This window comes from Lygodium microphyllum, chromosome 30, assembly GCF_053477565.2.
Source record: "Lygodium microphyllum isolate KBCC chromosome 30, Lygodium_microphyllum_v1.1.10, whole genome shotgun sequence".
Taxonomy (NCBI): Eukaryota; Viridiplantae; Streptophyta; class Polypodiopsida; order Schizaeales; family Lygodiaceae; genus Lygodium; species Lygodium microphyllum.
Window position 1 is genome coordinate 68,989,095 of NC_141164.1, and position 16,124 is coordinate 69,005,218.

Genomic DNA, 16,124 nt, shown 5'->3' on the forward strand with positions numbered 1-16,124 from the left:
TAAGGATGTACAAGTATTTAGATACATAAATGTTGATTGGGCCAATAGCAGGCTTGATGGAAGATCTATCAATGGGTTCATATTTTCTCTTAGTAGTATAGCAGTTAGTTGGAGCAACAAAAAGCAACTAACAGTTGCTTTATCGAGTATAAAGGTTGATTACAAAGATGCTGCTATTGCAACATTGAGGTGATATGGTTGCAAAAGTTATTGGGTGATTTGGATGTGCACGGAGATGGTCTAGTTATCATTTACCATGACAACATGATTAGTATATAGTTGGTTAGAAACCTACTATTCTATGCTGCAAGGATAAACATATACTAAGATGTATTATCATTTTGTAAGAAAAAATGTACTTATGGAAAAGATTGACTTGGTATAGGCCAATACCAAGATCAAGTGGTTGACATTTTTATGAAGGCATTGGTTATCAAGAAGCTTCAATGTCTTTGAAGCTTACTTTGAGTTTTGGAGATGTAGTTGAGCTTGTTTATTGCAAGTGACTATGAAAGTAGTCTCGCTACAACCTCTGTCATGCACTCCTTTCCAGTTCTTTGCATTCACTTCTTCTTGCTTTGCATGTGGCCACACCCTTGTTGTGCACTAAAATACTCGATGCTTTGATGGTCGTCACTCTCCTCATCAGTATCACTCTTGAATACTATGAGCTTTCTCTTGCCCTTCCTCATCTGCATCATCAAAGCATGTCCACCTTCTCCTAATGTCACTCCTTCCCCACATGCAAGTGCAATGACTTCCTGCTGCAACTTTGGTGGATATCAATGATCATTCTTGTGTTCCTCTCCTCCTTACTCTTGGAGGGTGAGTCCCCCCTTTCAATTGCATGCTACTAGTGGACAATAGCATGTCCTGCGGAGGCAAGTCAGAGTCCTTGGGAGACTTATCCAATGGTCACACTCTTTCGTGCAAATAACAATCCAAAATAAGGTAAGATGGGAAAATAATGTGACCATAACAAAAATCAAGGGAGGGGCTTCTTAGTCTCTCTGCTCCATTGGCTATTGCACAATTGCATTTTCCTCAAAGTCAATCTCAGTATTGCCTATGCCACGGGCCTTCACACCTCTTTGATGCACGATGGTGAAAAGAAATCCACTCATCCAAGGAGCAACCTTTGCAAGGAAAATGTTTGACGAACTAAACCTTCTCCTATGCTTTCATCACCCTCAAAAAGGGTGACATGGTCTTGTCTTTTGAAATCTGATCTGGCCATGATGGAGGGATTTATATTTACTTCTTGTTGGTATTTGCTTCCTTGATTTCCACTATGAGAGAGAGAGAGGGGGGGAGAGAGAGAGAGAACCATATTGAGGGTAGGGGACATAAATCACAAACTTGAATTGCAAGGGGGGAGGATCCTTTTATAGACAAAGGAGAGAGAAAGGGGAGAGAGTGAGGGAGAGATAGAGAGAGAGCCACATATTGAGAGTCGTAGAAACAATTCGCAGTGTGAATAAGGGGAAGGGATGGGTCTTTTTTTAGGCAAAAAAGGAGAGAGAAATTTGGGGGAGAGAGAGGGAGGGAGGGAGAGAGAGAGAGAGAGAGAGAGAGAGAGAGAGAGAGAGAGAGAGAGAGAGAGCATATGATATGTGTTATAAATTTTTCTCACCAAGAAGTGGTTGCCCTAGTAGCCCCTTATGGAGTGAAAATTAAAGTCACAATTCCCAAGCCTGATAAGGTGCTCCCGGTGACCCATTCTTGGTGAGAGTAAACTACACATATCGCATACCGTCACTCTCTCTCTCACTCCAAGAAGGGGCCACTGGCAATGATGATGAGAGAGATAAAGAGTGATGAGAGGGAGAGAGAGAGAGAGAGAGAGAGAGAGAGCATGTGATATACGCAGTCTACTCTCGCCAAGAATGGGTTGCTAGGAGCCCCTTATTGAGAACAAAAAATAAAGCCACATGTCATCTTGTAGCTTTATTATTTTTTCAAGAAGGGGTTGTCGATATCCCTTTCTCTTGTGGAGAAAAAAGTCTCTAGTTCCCTTGTGGCTTTTTTTTTGCCCAAAACGGGATTGCCGACAATCCTCTTTAGGCAAAAAAAAATCCACAAGTTCGAGAATAGAGAAAATGCGAGAGAGTAAAAGAGTGATGAGAGAGAGAAGGAAAGAGAGACCATGCAATATAATCTATTTTTTCTTACTAAGAATGCACAAAGCTAGCCGCCCCTTCTTAGGCAAGAAAAAGAAAGCCACAAGTCCACTTGTGGCTTTTTTTTCCGCCCAAGAAGGGGTCGCCAACAGCCCCTTCTTAAGCCAAAAAAGGTCAAAAGTGACTGTGGTTTTTTTTTTTGCCCTAAGAGGGGGCTGCTATACTACTAGCAACCCCTTCTTGGTGAAGAAAAAATCCACAAGTCCCAAGCTCTATATATATATATATATATATATATATATATATATAATTAAATCATCAATAATTAATAAATAATATATTAAATACTTCCTTAACAACTAATGTATGATATTTTTTTCGAGATTATTAATTTAGATTGTATTAATTTCAGTAGTTAGTATTAAACAAATAAGTTTTGATTATTTATTTTTCAATATTAATATACTAATTATTATTCATGAGTTATATTAATCATATATTTTTAATTTAAGTATTAATTTTATTTATTTAATTATTGATATTGATATTTCATTTTAATTATTAGTATGAGTATTATTTAATTAGTATAAAATAGCATTAATTAACCTTATTTAATTATTAATAAACTAGTAAATAATTAACTAAATTACTAATTACTTAACTACTTACCAAGTAATTAACTACTTATTAAGTAATTAACTAACTACTAATTACTAACTAATTAACTAATATATAGTTAACTACTTGCTAATAAACTCATTATCAAATAATAAACTAATTAGCTAGCTAACTAATTAACAATTAAGTACTTGCTAATTGTTGGGGAAATCGAGAGTGAAATCCCTCCCAAACACCCCCCCCGCCTCCCCGCCCCCCCCCCCCCCCCCCACCCCTTTGTGGGCACCCATAAAGGGATGCCAACACACTCTTATGGGGGGCAAAAAACTTGACCCACCTTCCCTGAACACACACACAATCTCTCTCTCTCTCTCTCTCTCTTTCAAATTATGAGTACAATTTTACTTCTTTAATTAATTATTAATTGATTAATTAAGTTGTAAAACTATTGATTAGTGTATTATTTTTTAGTTATTAAAATAACTTGTTAATTAATTAATCAATTAAAATTATTAATTAACTTATTAATCAAAAGTATTTGTTAAAATAGCTTGTTACTTAACTTATTAACTAATATTAAAATTAGTTAATATATTAGTTAAAAATAGTTAATTAAAATCATTACTATTAATTAATACTTATTTTATTACTTAATAATTATTTAATTTATAATATAATATATTAAATAAGTAAAAATTTAATTAGTAAATATATTAATTAGTCATTAATAATATTAATTATTTTATTGATTAATATTAATTTATTACGTAATTAAGTTATTTATATTAAAACTAGTTATCCTCTCATGGCTGCCAATTATCTCTTGTTATCATTTCATGGCTACCAGCCATCTCTTACCATCTCTCCTTGACTAGAAATGGAGAGAAAGGTAGGAAATAGATTGTTGGTAGCCATGAAAGGACAGAAAGAGAAAGATGAAACAAGAGAAGACACCTGTACTAATGTCAAAATTGGATACAAAACTAGATACAAAATGATTGGTACCTTCACCTTTTATTCTTGCCCCTATGTACCCCATTTTCCATCTCTTACATTCCATCCCCACTCAAAGAAGTTTTTGTCCTAAAAAATATTAGTGGATTGTTTACAATGACTGAATGTAAAGGAAATCAGAGTACTACTCTGGTACAAATGGCTACAAAATTAGAAAAAGCACTAATATGTACTAAGTAATGGATGAAATCGAAAGTGGAAAAGCAAATAGACCATATGGACATCCATTTGAAATGATAAAATTGAAAACTAAACCACCATAACTCTAAGAAAAGACACTTGCAAATAATAGGCAGCTTGCTGTCTACTACATACCCTATTGTAGTAAAATTGACATATCTTTCGATGGGCACATCCAAGTCAAGTGTGCTATGGTTCAAAAGAAAGCTCATTGGATATACTTTCAACCTATATAGGTATTGCTCCTCTATGATCAAATTAGAATTGGAACTAAACCAAAATAGTAAGATGTTCATAAACTGTCTGCAGTAGAACAAGAGATAAAATGACTAGTTTTTAGCCAAATAAAACTTTGAAATATAAATATTTGGACCCCAATATGGATGTTGGCCTAATGAAGGTGCAAAATCTAGCCCATAATCTCCTAGATCAAAGGTATACCAATATAATAATGATCAAGAGGAGAAAATCTATCATCAAACTTATAATCTTGACCACCCGAGTCAAATGGATAATAAGAAAGATCCACATAATCATCACCATAAGCATATCCATCATCCATAATATTATAGCCATCATGCATCTCATGTATATCCTCATTATCATCATACCATTCATCAAAATCATTATCCAAGTTTTCATGGCCATGATCATATGCATCCAACTCCTCTTCTAGTTGATGTAATTCCTAATTGAGTGTGAACTTATGCATATCATCAACTAGTCCATCATAAGCACGATCAAGAACTTCAAATTCTTCCTCAAATGGTCCAAAAGGCTAATCACTTACCATGTGATCTTCATATACATTGTTTTCTACTAGAGGATTACCACTATAAACAATATCAAGACATTGATGTAGACAAATTAGCATAAGCACTTAAGTGACTAATTAAAGATCCCATGCCATCACAAACATGTCATCAGCATAACCCATGTAACAAGTACTGCTTTATAATCCAAGAACTCAAAAAAGAGCAATGACTTTCCAGCTTGTTGTTGTCAAAATCCCCAAAATGTTACTTCTAAATTGAATCCCATAACTCCATAATCTTCAATCTTACCAAGGTAGAGTAACATGACTAAGTGATTGCACACGTACAACTTATATAATTACAATTTATAATTTCTTGATTAATTTCCACCATCACAATAGCGGCTAGTAAATTCTTTTATTAACGAAGGTCATTGTCTTCTATGATAAACTTGGATCCAATTAAAAGTTTGAGTTTGACTTGATTAACTGAATCAATCGAATTGGAAGTCCTTGTTCTGGTGTAGGACTAGGAAGATTCCTGATTGGTTCGTCCATGATTGTTAAGTTCCATCTATATGTTGTAGATAAATAATGTGTAAGGATCAACATTACCATCTTTGCAAACTCCATTCCTGGACATAAGCGAGGACCTCCACCGAAGGGTACATAAGAAAATGGAGGTGGGCCACTTCCTTCAAATCGTGAGGGATCAAACTTCTTTGGGCTAGGAAAGAGCTCCTCTTTCAAATGTGATGGATATGGTGTCCATAACACCTATGTAAAGATAATTATAAATTATTATTATTATCTCCTATTGTCAATAATGTTATAGTATTTACAAAAACATGTCACATAGTTAAAATGACTATTTTTGGAATCATTAGAATATTCCACTTTAAGGACATAGGTTGATTCTAAGAGAACAAATTATATCGTTAACACAAACAGGTATCTTAAAAGTAAACTCTTGTCCTCAAATCCTTATTAGTCCAAATCATTGTTGTATCTCCATCTCTAATATGAGTGTACAGATAAGAGGAAATAGAAATATCCTATTTGGTATAGTGTTGTCCAAGATAATTGTGACTGTATATGGTGGTAAGGTGCCTATCTACTTTATGAAATTCTAGTTGATTTAGGAGATGTTTGCCAAGGTTTTGCTACTAGAATCATAAATTTCTTAATATCAATCATTAGAAATTTGCCACACATGGTGTCTCCTTCTTAGAGATGTCATTTCCAAAGATTGCAATAACTCTTTGAGTGGGTTAACACATGAATTCCACATAGTTCTTTTTAAAAGAAATGCAAACACTCTTGAATCCTATGTAGCACTTGCAGCCATAGAGTATTCATGTGACCAATACTTAAGAAACACAGATAGAATACTTATGTACCTCTTCTTATGATCTAAGTAACCCCTTGTGAGCCCCTCATCTACTTCTCAATGTTATAATATAACTTAGTCTTATCTATAAGGTTTTCTTGTGTATCATGATGTGCTAATAATTTGACCAACTTCCTTGAAGATAATATAGCTAATGTCAAAGAGATGCGTGTATAGGCCGCAAAGACATAGGGTCTCTGATAGGTAAGGAAGGACAGGAGATAGATAATAAAAATCCAATGTATTCACTAATGAAGACTAAGTACAATCTCTATACACTTCAATACTCTTCTTGGAACTCATTAATGTTGACTCAACACTATAGCTTGAGCCTAACTCTCTCACAAATTTCCCTAGCTACATTGTGTAGAACACTATAGTACACTGCAATAAGTCACTTGGACTATACATCGACCCATCTCAAGACTTTTGCTTAAGCCCCTCTTGTCCACTAGACCACTTCGTACAATCCAAGAAACCATTCATAGTAGTACAAGAATGAAATCAATAAAACCACTGCATTAGTTTGCAAGCTCAATTTGTATGTCTATTCCCTTGTTCAAGGCACCTATTCTACCGTATGCATTCGAGCTGCAACTACTGTAACTTTAGAATCTTTGCATACACCCTCGGATCTCATTTCTTCCAGGAGGCGAAGTGCCTCGTCACTTTAGACTAATGTGATCACCACAAAATGGATGCTTACTCCTTCCATAATGCATTCCCTTCTCATCCAAGCCATTATAATCCTCCAAAAAGCATGGAATGGAGGCCATGAATCAGGTTGCCCCTCCCCTCCAAATTAGCCTTCAAGTCTCACTTTAGCTTTGCCAAAATGAATTTTTATTTGCATACCCTACTCAATGTAGCCAAAAGTTTTATGTTGATCCTCTCCTCTAATGTCATTTTTGCACTATCCTTAGGATCTTGAGGTTGACCCAACACGTGAAGCCCTTAGAGTTTTTATATGGTGGGGATGATAAACCTTGCAATACCATAATGCTCTCTAAAGAAATAAGGACACTTGAATATAATCCACAAATCATGAAGGTCTTTTTTTTACATTTTCCATCCTACTCTTGCTTTATGGTGGCAAGAGTAGAGCTTTCAAACTCCTTTTGGTATCCCTTTATGACTTATTCACTATAACATTCATTGTACGAGTTACAATTTCCTATGTCCAGGATATAAATATTAAGAATTCAAATGCTTTGATTAATAAATAAAGCTAGGTTATAACTTAGTGCACCTTCAATTCTTTATCTTACTAATAATTATTAGCTCTTTTTTTTATTTAGAAGAGAAAAAACTAGTTTTCAAGTAAAGCCCAAACAAGACATTATTAAACTACCATAAAATCCCCATGTCAAGTTGCATAATTAAGTTTATTTCAAAAGGCTTTCATATCTACCACTTGACAAATTATTTTTGATTCATTGTGCATGTGGTGACTTGAGGCTACACCATTGTAGCCTATATTTATGAAAAAGGGTGTAGGGGGCAAGAGAATACAAAAATTCGAGCTAAAGGGGAGTTATCAGAGGAAACATTGAGATAGGTGCCCAACTTATGCCCTTAGGGGAATTTATTATAGTCATTAAGGCAAATTATCAAGGCATCATACATGTGGCCTCACCCCATGCAACAACAATAAGTGCTTTGAAGCCATTGTCAAGAAGAAAAGTAGAAAGAGTGATAGGACATATGATGCCATGGAAAGGGTTTTCCTAGTTGATGCTAATTCTAACTTAGCTAGACATGGAGAAGGTGGAGAAACAAAGACAACATCAAGTAGTTGAGCTCAACAAAAGAAGAAAGTGGTAATAGAAAGATTGTTAGAAATTAGTGTGAAGGGCCTTCAGAATTCTTATCACATTCTCCCTATAGAGAATCAAGAAGAGGTACATAGGATTCACAACATGGAATTTTTTCCTACTTCATGGGAAAAGTACTAGGTGAGAATGAGTGATGGTTCTCACAACTTATCAAGTACATGACATAGTCATTTCAAGTTTATGAGAAAAGGTTTTTTTGTTTTTTGCTCTCATCAACTCCAAATGAAAGTGGGGGTCGAAGGTGTACTAAAATGCCTTGTCAATCATAAAGGCAAGTCAGCAATGAAGATTATGAAAAGGGAGGATTTTCAAAAACCTCGAGGGTTGCTATTCACCCATATTAGAGAGGGCTAGGAGGCAATGTATTCCCAAATATTTGAAAATACATGAAATGAATATTTGTGTGGGCGTGCGGGGCTACTCCTAGTTTGCAGCTAAACCTCTTTCAATGGAGAAAAGTAAATATGAAACTCCCAACTAAGGATAGAATAGGGGAGTTCAAGAAGATTAACAAGAATTGCGTTGTCTATGTGACACGAAAGGAAACTATCACACACATCTTTTGGAATTGCAAAGATGCTAGAATTTTTTGGAATGATGTGAAGCATTAGATCAAAACTATAGGCCTATTTGATACCATCAAGATGAGGATGGTACTATTTAGTGATAGGCCCATGATTTGCTAAAGAAAGCCACAAATTATGGAATGTGGTTAGGGTATGGTGGTGAAACACTTATGGACTAGTAGAAACAAAGTTCTCACAAAAAAGATGTAAAGGAAAGGATGGATATGGTATTGAATTAGTGTACTAATTGGAGGACATGTTGTTGTTCTTTAAAGGTCTTAGGAAAAAGGAGCATGTTTTAACCATACCTATAGCATTGGACAAAACACAAAAGACGGTTTGGGTTTAGGCTTGCTCATAAATCTTGATGTAAATATTATTGTCTATTCATACAATTGAGTTCGAATTTTAAAAAGTGTGTAAGCGAAAAGAACATGTTTTCTTACCTTCCAACCCTTTGGAATGACAAAATCACCATGCTTGAACTCCTTGATAACTTCACGGAATACCATATCAACAGGAGGGATTATTCGAATTGATTCTTGAATGAACCTCCATAAACATTTCATGTTTTGAAGATCTTGCCAAATCAAATCCTCTCCTTGTTTCTTTTGTGCAACAATTTGTTGTTGCTCTGCATGCATCAGCAATTGTAGACTACAAAATTAATACAAGCACTAGTGGCCTATTTAACCTACCCAAACAACTTTCTAGGTTAGACTAATATGAAAATCAGTACTTCCATAATTTCAAGTTGCTCTCAGATAGTCTCACATATTATCATGCATTTTAATGTCTTTTAATATATGGTAATTCCATGTTTTGCCTAACTAGTATGTCAATTGACTTTAATTTTTGAGAAAATGGAACTTGTAATCCTGGTAACTCGTAAGGGTGTTGAACTAGAAAATTACCTTTCACAACCTCGTCGAAGCTCGCGGGGTTTTCAGCCGCGAACTTGAAGAAGAGTGTAAGAGCGGAGGAAGTGGTCTCGTAGGATCCTATAAGAACGGCAAGGAGGTTGTCCAGAAGTTCGGCATCCGAGAGGAGAGGCGAGCCGTCTTCGGCTTTCTCCATGATCAAGCAAGAGAGGGCGTCTTTAGGGCGCACGAGATGATGATGATCGGGGTGGTTGGCGGCGGCGGATGCACCGGCTGCAAGGTCACGTTTCCGGTCGGAGAGGAGGCGCCGCAGCTCGACGTAGAGAGCCCGTCGAGCAAGGACGCCCTTGCAGTAGCGGGTTCCGGGGAGGTTGATGGGGAGCGAGATGACGCCCGCCACGATGTCCGAGAAGAGCCCATAGAGTCTGTCGATGATTACCTGGCTCTTCTCAGTACCCGAGTCCTCGTCGTCGACGTCCATGTCATACAGGCCCAGCAGCAGCGTGCACGCCAGAGTGAACGTGAACCTCTTCATGAGCGGCAGCACCACCACGGCATCCCGGCCATCGAAGTGATGCCGCAGGAAGGTTCGGACGGCGGCGCGGGCCCGCGGGAAGAAGACCTGCAGGGCCTCGGGGCCCAGGAAGGTGGAGAGGGCGGCCCGGAGGCGGCGGTGGAGCGCCCCCTCGGCGGTCAGGAGGGAGCGCTCCCCGACGAGCTTGAGCACGGGGCGTGGCCACCTGCTCACAAACAGCCGGTTCTCATTGGCGAAGAGGAACTTGTTGAAGGCTGGCCCCGCGGTGTCAACCAGGGTGGGCCGCCCGATGAGGGAGGTCTTGAACACGCGCCCGTGCCGCCGCACCCTCTCGTCCACGAACTCCCGCAGCCTCCCCGCCCTCGCCAGCCTCAGGAACGCCAGGCTCTCCCCCAGCAGCGGCACCCACCCCAAGCTGCCAGGTGGCAGATTCCCCCGCCAACCACTCACCACCCACCACACCACATACCACACCGCCGCAGCGAGGATGCAGGACGTCGCGACGTATGCAGCGATCAACGGCCCCGATGGTGCAGCTCCTCCGCCCTGCATGCTAACTATCTGGCCGCTGATCAGCTTCGTAGTATCCATGATTATCTGGATGCAGTTCCTGATCGCCTCTGATGATTTATCAGGCACCTGGTCTGATTCTGCCGCCCAGCCGTCAGCTGCCGCCTGTGTTGGTCTTCAGTGTAATAATGCCAATGATAGCGTCAGGCCGGATCATCCCGCGAGCATCCGGTTATCCCAAAATATTCGATTCCACATTGCTGGACATCGCGGATTCTTGACGGCCGGCAGGCTGCAATTTCGATGTCTTTTCAAGGGCACACTAGGGGCCCGCTACTGGATTACCTTGGTCAAGACGGTAGACCTTTCATACGAGCTGTAGCCTGTGATCCATCCATTATCCAACGCAGAGGTTGGAGCATGTTCACGTCTTACTTCCATGCTTGAGATAAACGGGCAATAATGATGGTTGCCCCGGAGCTTATGAGTCTTATACGGCAAGGATTTACTCCTAAGGCATGTGAATACGCTAGTGCTATTGTGTTCTTGGTCCTGCTTGTAAAAGAGCAGGATCATGCTGTTCACATTCAAGGTTCACCATTTGTGAAGAAAAGTTATTAGGAACGTTTGAAATTCTAGGTTGTATATGTGACATTCATACTAAGTGTGGGGAGGCAATGCATAATAAAAGATTGGTTTTCTTTTTTCTATGTGTGCATCTGAAAAAAAAAGGGTAAGCAAGAGAGAGAGAGAGAGAGAGAGACAGACTCAGAGACGAAAGAGAGCGGCGGGGGGGGGGGGGGGAAGGGGGATTCAACTGTAGAGAGTGAGGGGAGCGCATGATGGCAGGTTATGGTTGCAATATATACATAATATTGTATTAAATTTTTTCTCTTATAGGTATTGGACGACATCTCAAATTATAAGGTGAGTTTTCTATTACATGTTTTGTTAAATTATATTTTTTTAAATATTGGTTTTATTTTTTCTTAAAGTTTAGTGTTAAATAGTATTTTAATAAAATGTAAAAAAAATATTTTATTATATATATATATATATATATATATATAAATTTTTTCATTAAAATCAAATAGTTAATTATAATTACTTTAATAAAATTTTTAGAAGTATATTTTCTATTTAAATACTCAAATTTTGATTTTTTACAAGTGCAACAAAGGATCATTTTTTATTTACATTTTCCATCCTTACTTCACTTTTACTTCGATTTTTCTTTTTCCCTTTGAAATTATTATTCCATTTATTCTTTAGTCTTTTCCTTTGTGTTTGAAAATTGACTTTCTCTCCTAAGATGACATCTCATGAATAAAGCACTTTCTCTCTTTCAATTTACAACCATTAATGACTCTCACTTTGTGTATAGACATGGCAAATGGATTTGGGTCTATCCTTTGCATCTGTCACTATATTTGCCAAGCGTTTGCTCTCCGACACGACTGAGTAGACTTTGAGAGCTCAATTGCTAGTTGAGAGCTTAATAAAGATTTTGTTTTATTACAAGCCACAAAGCTTGCAACCTTGAAATCCCATTGGTTTTTGGATGACAAAGCAACCCATTGATTCATCTACTTGCAGCCTTGTAAGAAGTGGTACTTAACTAGGTGACTATAATTGAGATTTGGAGTTTTTATGTGATGTGGCCCCCCTTTCAACATGATGAAAATGGCAACACAACTGAGGATGTAAGGAGTCAATCACCATTGAAAGGGTGGTCCCTTGTCCTAGCTAATTTCTTATTTTCTCTTTTTAGATGTGCGCTATTTTTAAAACTTGTGTTATCTTCTTTCTAGAAAGGTTAGGGTCGTCAATTTTTTAAAGATTGGAACAATCGAAACCTCATGTGGGCTACACATAACAAGGAAGAGAAGGAGAAGAAAGAAGGGAAGAAGAAAGGGAGGAAGGAAACAAAGCACACAGAGAAGGAAAGGACAAGACAGAAGAAGAAGAGTAGGATTTACTTTTATAAGATAGAGGCACACAGTCATATTAGGAGAGTGATGCATAGCTCTCTAAATTTGACACTTCATGGCCTCTACTAAAACCAAGTTCTATGTGTGTGTGTGTGTGATGATTTCTAGTTTCTTTTGAACTAGATTTTTGGTGGACTTGTAGTCTATCTCCTTAAAGGTTTCTATGGTTGTGGTGAAACAAACACTTCAAAAAAACTCTATTGGTACTTCTAGAGTTAGTATGTTTCAAGCTTAATCTCAATGTTTAATTTTTTCTAATTTAATTAAGTATTACTAACTTAATTATTAATTAGTTAGTGTACAAACTATATAATGTATCAATTAGTATTAATTAGTTATGTTAACATATTTAGTTGATTAAGAGTATTTAGTTATTTAGTTTAGGCATTGTGTTGCAATTACTTGGTGTATTAATATAACCAATTTGGTACTATACCTCTACTTAGAAGTTATGCACTTTCTTCATTCAATTCTATCTCATCATTGCAAGGTTCACTTTAACAAAGGTATTTGCAATCTAGATACATACAATTTTCACAAGGTTATAATGTATATTCTTCTCTTTTTGTCATAATCAACAATAAAGAAAAGCGCATATATTTTGAAAGACGAGGGAATGGCACATTTTCTCATAATTATAAAACAATAAAGAAACTCTTCAACATGTTGCTTATATAGTATATTTGTGTGTTTTTTAATGTTATTATTGTGCTTTTACAAAGTAATAAGCTAAGTCTTTAACCAAAAAAATTTAGTTAAATGTAAAATCCACCATATCTCAGACTTTGACTAGCAAACTTTTTACTTTTTGGTTTCATATTTTACAAGGTACCATTAGGGGGAATATGGACTCAAAAAGGGCCATCTAGCTTAATACTTAATGACTCTTCTAAAATGACAAGAGATTTGAGATGGACCAATAGGAGAGGGGGTGGTGTACACATTTTATTCACTCCATTTTTCCCTTGTCCCTATCATTTATAGACTTGTCCCCTTTTATCCCCCTACCTTTACCACCCCATGTAAGGTGGGTCCTTTTATGGGAGCACTCGACTGTGCTCAAGAGACTAGACTAGATGCAAGATTTGTTACAAGAATTTTGATTACAATATAATCCCACATATAGGGGCACAAGGTACAATGATAACTTAACAAGATACGAAAATTACCACAACTCGGGATTGTAGGTATAGACAATATGACTCAATAGATATTAAGGATCTCACAACTCAAGACAGTAGATATGGATATAAGATATCAGAATTACAAGATCTTCCTCAATGAGAATGAATAATATACAAGACAAGATCTCGTACAAGGTGACAAGACAACAAGAGTATAATGGAAGACAAAACAACACTAGATACCATGACTAGACAAGAACTAGAACTAGAACTTGAAGTTACTTACTTGGAGGTCTCGACTCCTTGAGCTCCCAAGACTAGCATTGGCAAGACTAAGGAGCTCTATGGCAAGCCCTTCCTTTTGTAGGTGTTATAGGGGGGGGGGGGGGATAAAGATCTTCTAGAATGTTTCATGATGACATCATTGATGATGCAAGCAATGACATGGCATATTCTTTGGAAGGTTCTATGATGACATGGCAAGGGTGGGTTCGCATAGTTTGCTCAAGGATGTCCTCTTAAGAGTGCATTTGCATGGGTTTTGGGTTCATATGGCATAAGCAAGAATTAATTTGTACACTTGATCATGGCATGTCCATGACATCACCCCCTCCTCTAGCAACGAGTTCCACAAGGAGCAGCTTGGTGGTTTAGTCCAAGTTTTGTTGGATTCCTCTTGTGAAATCATTTAACTCTAAGAGATGGCCTTTGAAGATATTCTGCATGTTTCCAAGTGCGATCATTAATATCATATCCTTTCCAGTGAACACCTTGTGCCAGGGAGTTGGAGTCGGTAAGCAATTGGGTTGATCTAGGCTACTATAGTGAAGGGGCCAAATCTCTAGTGGTCTAGCTTGGTGGAGGGCCTTATTGTCTAGAGGTTATGCATGAGTAACCATAATTTATCACCAACTTTGTGTGATGGATGTTGGAGATGATGCTAGTCCGCATAGTGCTTGTACCGACTCTAAGCCTTTTGGATTTGTTACTTGAGTTCTTGGTGTATATCTGCTAGGTGTTGAGCTTTATCTTAGGTGGCAAGGTTATTTACTTGATTGAGAGATGTACATACATCCTTCGATATTGGCCATAGTTTGTAAAGAAAGGAGTTTGCTTGATAGATGCATGGATACTATTGTTATAAGCACCTCTACAAAGGGCAAGAGCTCAAACCAATCATTCTCATGGTAGTTGATGGTGCAGCAGAGATATTGTTCCAAGACTTGATTTACTCTTTTTTTTAAACCATCAGCCTATGGATGATTGGCTATGGATAACTTAACTTGGACTCCAAGGAGTTTGCAAAGGCCCTTCCAAATAATAGATATGAATTGGGGACCCCAATCCCATTAATGATGTCATCTGGGAGTCCATGTAATCTAAAAATGTATTTGAGGAAGAGTCTAGTGGTAGCTAGGCCTGCGATGGTCTTGGTGGTAGGAATGAGATGTGCCATTTTTGTGAACTTGTCTACCACAACAAGAATAGAGTCATATTGTTTGATTTGGGAAGATCTGTTATGAAATCCATGGATAGAGAAGACCATGGTTATGCTAAAATGGGCAAGGGTTGCAAAAGACCGTGTAGTCTGTGATGAGGTACCTTTGCTTTGTTGCAAGTATCACATGATTTTATATATTCTTTAACTTCTTTCCACATTTGGGGCTACCAAAAATCTCTTGAAGTAAGATCTCAGGTCTTATTAACCCCAAAGTATCCTACTACTTGGGTGTCATGGAATTGTTGGAGTACTTGGAGTCTCGATTTTCCTAAAGGGATGTAAAGTAGATCCTTATAGTATAACAATCCATTAGCTGTTTCCTAAAACTCTCTAACTTCATTTCCTTTTCCCTCTTGATTTTGTCTCTTGATATTGTTGGCCAAATCATCATGGGTTAGGGCTTCATGGATTAATTCGATCAAGGTAGGGTTGTCTTTGTGACAAATCGAGATGGTTGCTATAGCCAGAGGTGCTTTGGATCGAGTAGTATTACTCATTATTGATCAAAAGCTTCTTCTTCCTTCTTAGATGCCAGGTAGGATCTTCTTGATAAAGCATTTGATTGGCATTCTTGGCATCTTAGGTGATTTTTGAGGCTCAAATTGCACTTGCGCCTATGAGTACTTTTATACCTTAGTACTAGTATACATGTAGAACCAACATATGTAAAGTGACTTAAAATGTCATATGAAGTTTTTACCTGACATTTGGATGCCCTCCTGACATTCAGGTGATTGTATCTTTTGATATCCTGCATGATGAGAAATGTGATCTTTTTCAGGACAGTGCCTGTTTTTGGTCGCTCATCTCTAGTTCTATTAATGTGTATCTATGTCTTGAATATTTATGTTGTCTATTTCAAGTTATCTGATCAGGAGTGGTTGTGATGACAAAGAACTATGTAATAGTTTTTAGGACAATATTTTTGCGTTGATGAATGTAATATGTAGTTCGTGTTTGCATAGTGTTCCTGAAGAATAAATGAATGTAAATCATGTCAGGGAGTTTCCTGCACTAACATAGTTTTTTCAGGCAGCTCAATGTTTCCTGCATTTTCTGTTATGATCTTGATAGGCCATAACACTTTGGCAATCCTGCTGGTTTC

At 37.6% G+C, this 16,124-nt stretch overlaps 1 pseudogene; it reads right to left on the reverse strand.

The window, feature by feature from the left end:
- Positions 1 to 5,148: 5,148 nt before the first annotated feature.
- Positions 5,149 to 10,484, reverse strand: LOC148009965 (cytochrome P450 716B1 pseudogene; annotated as a pseudogene).
- Positions 10,485 to 16,124: the final 5,640 nt, after the last annotated feature.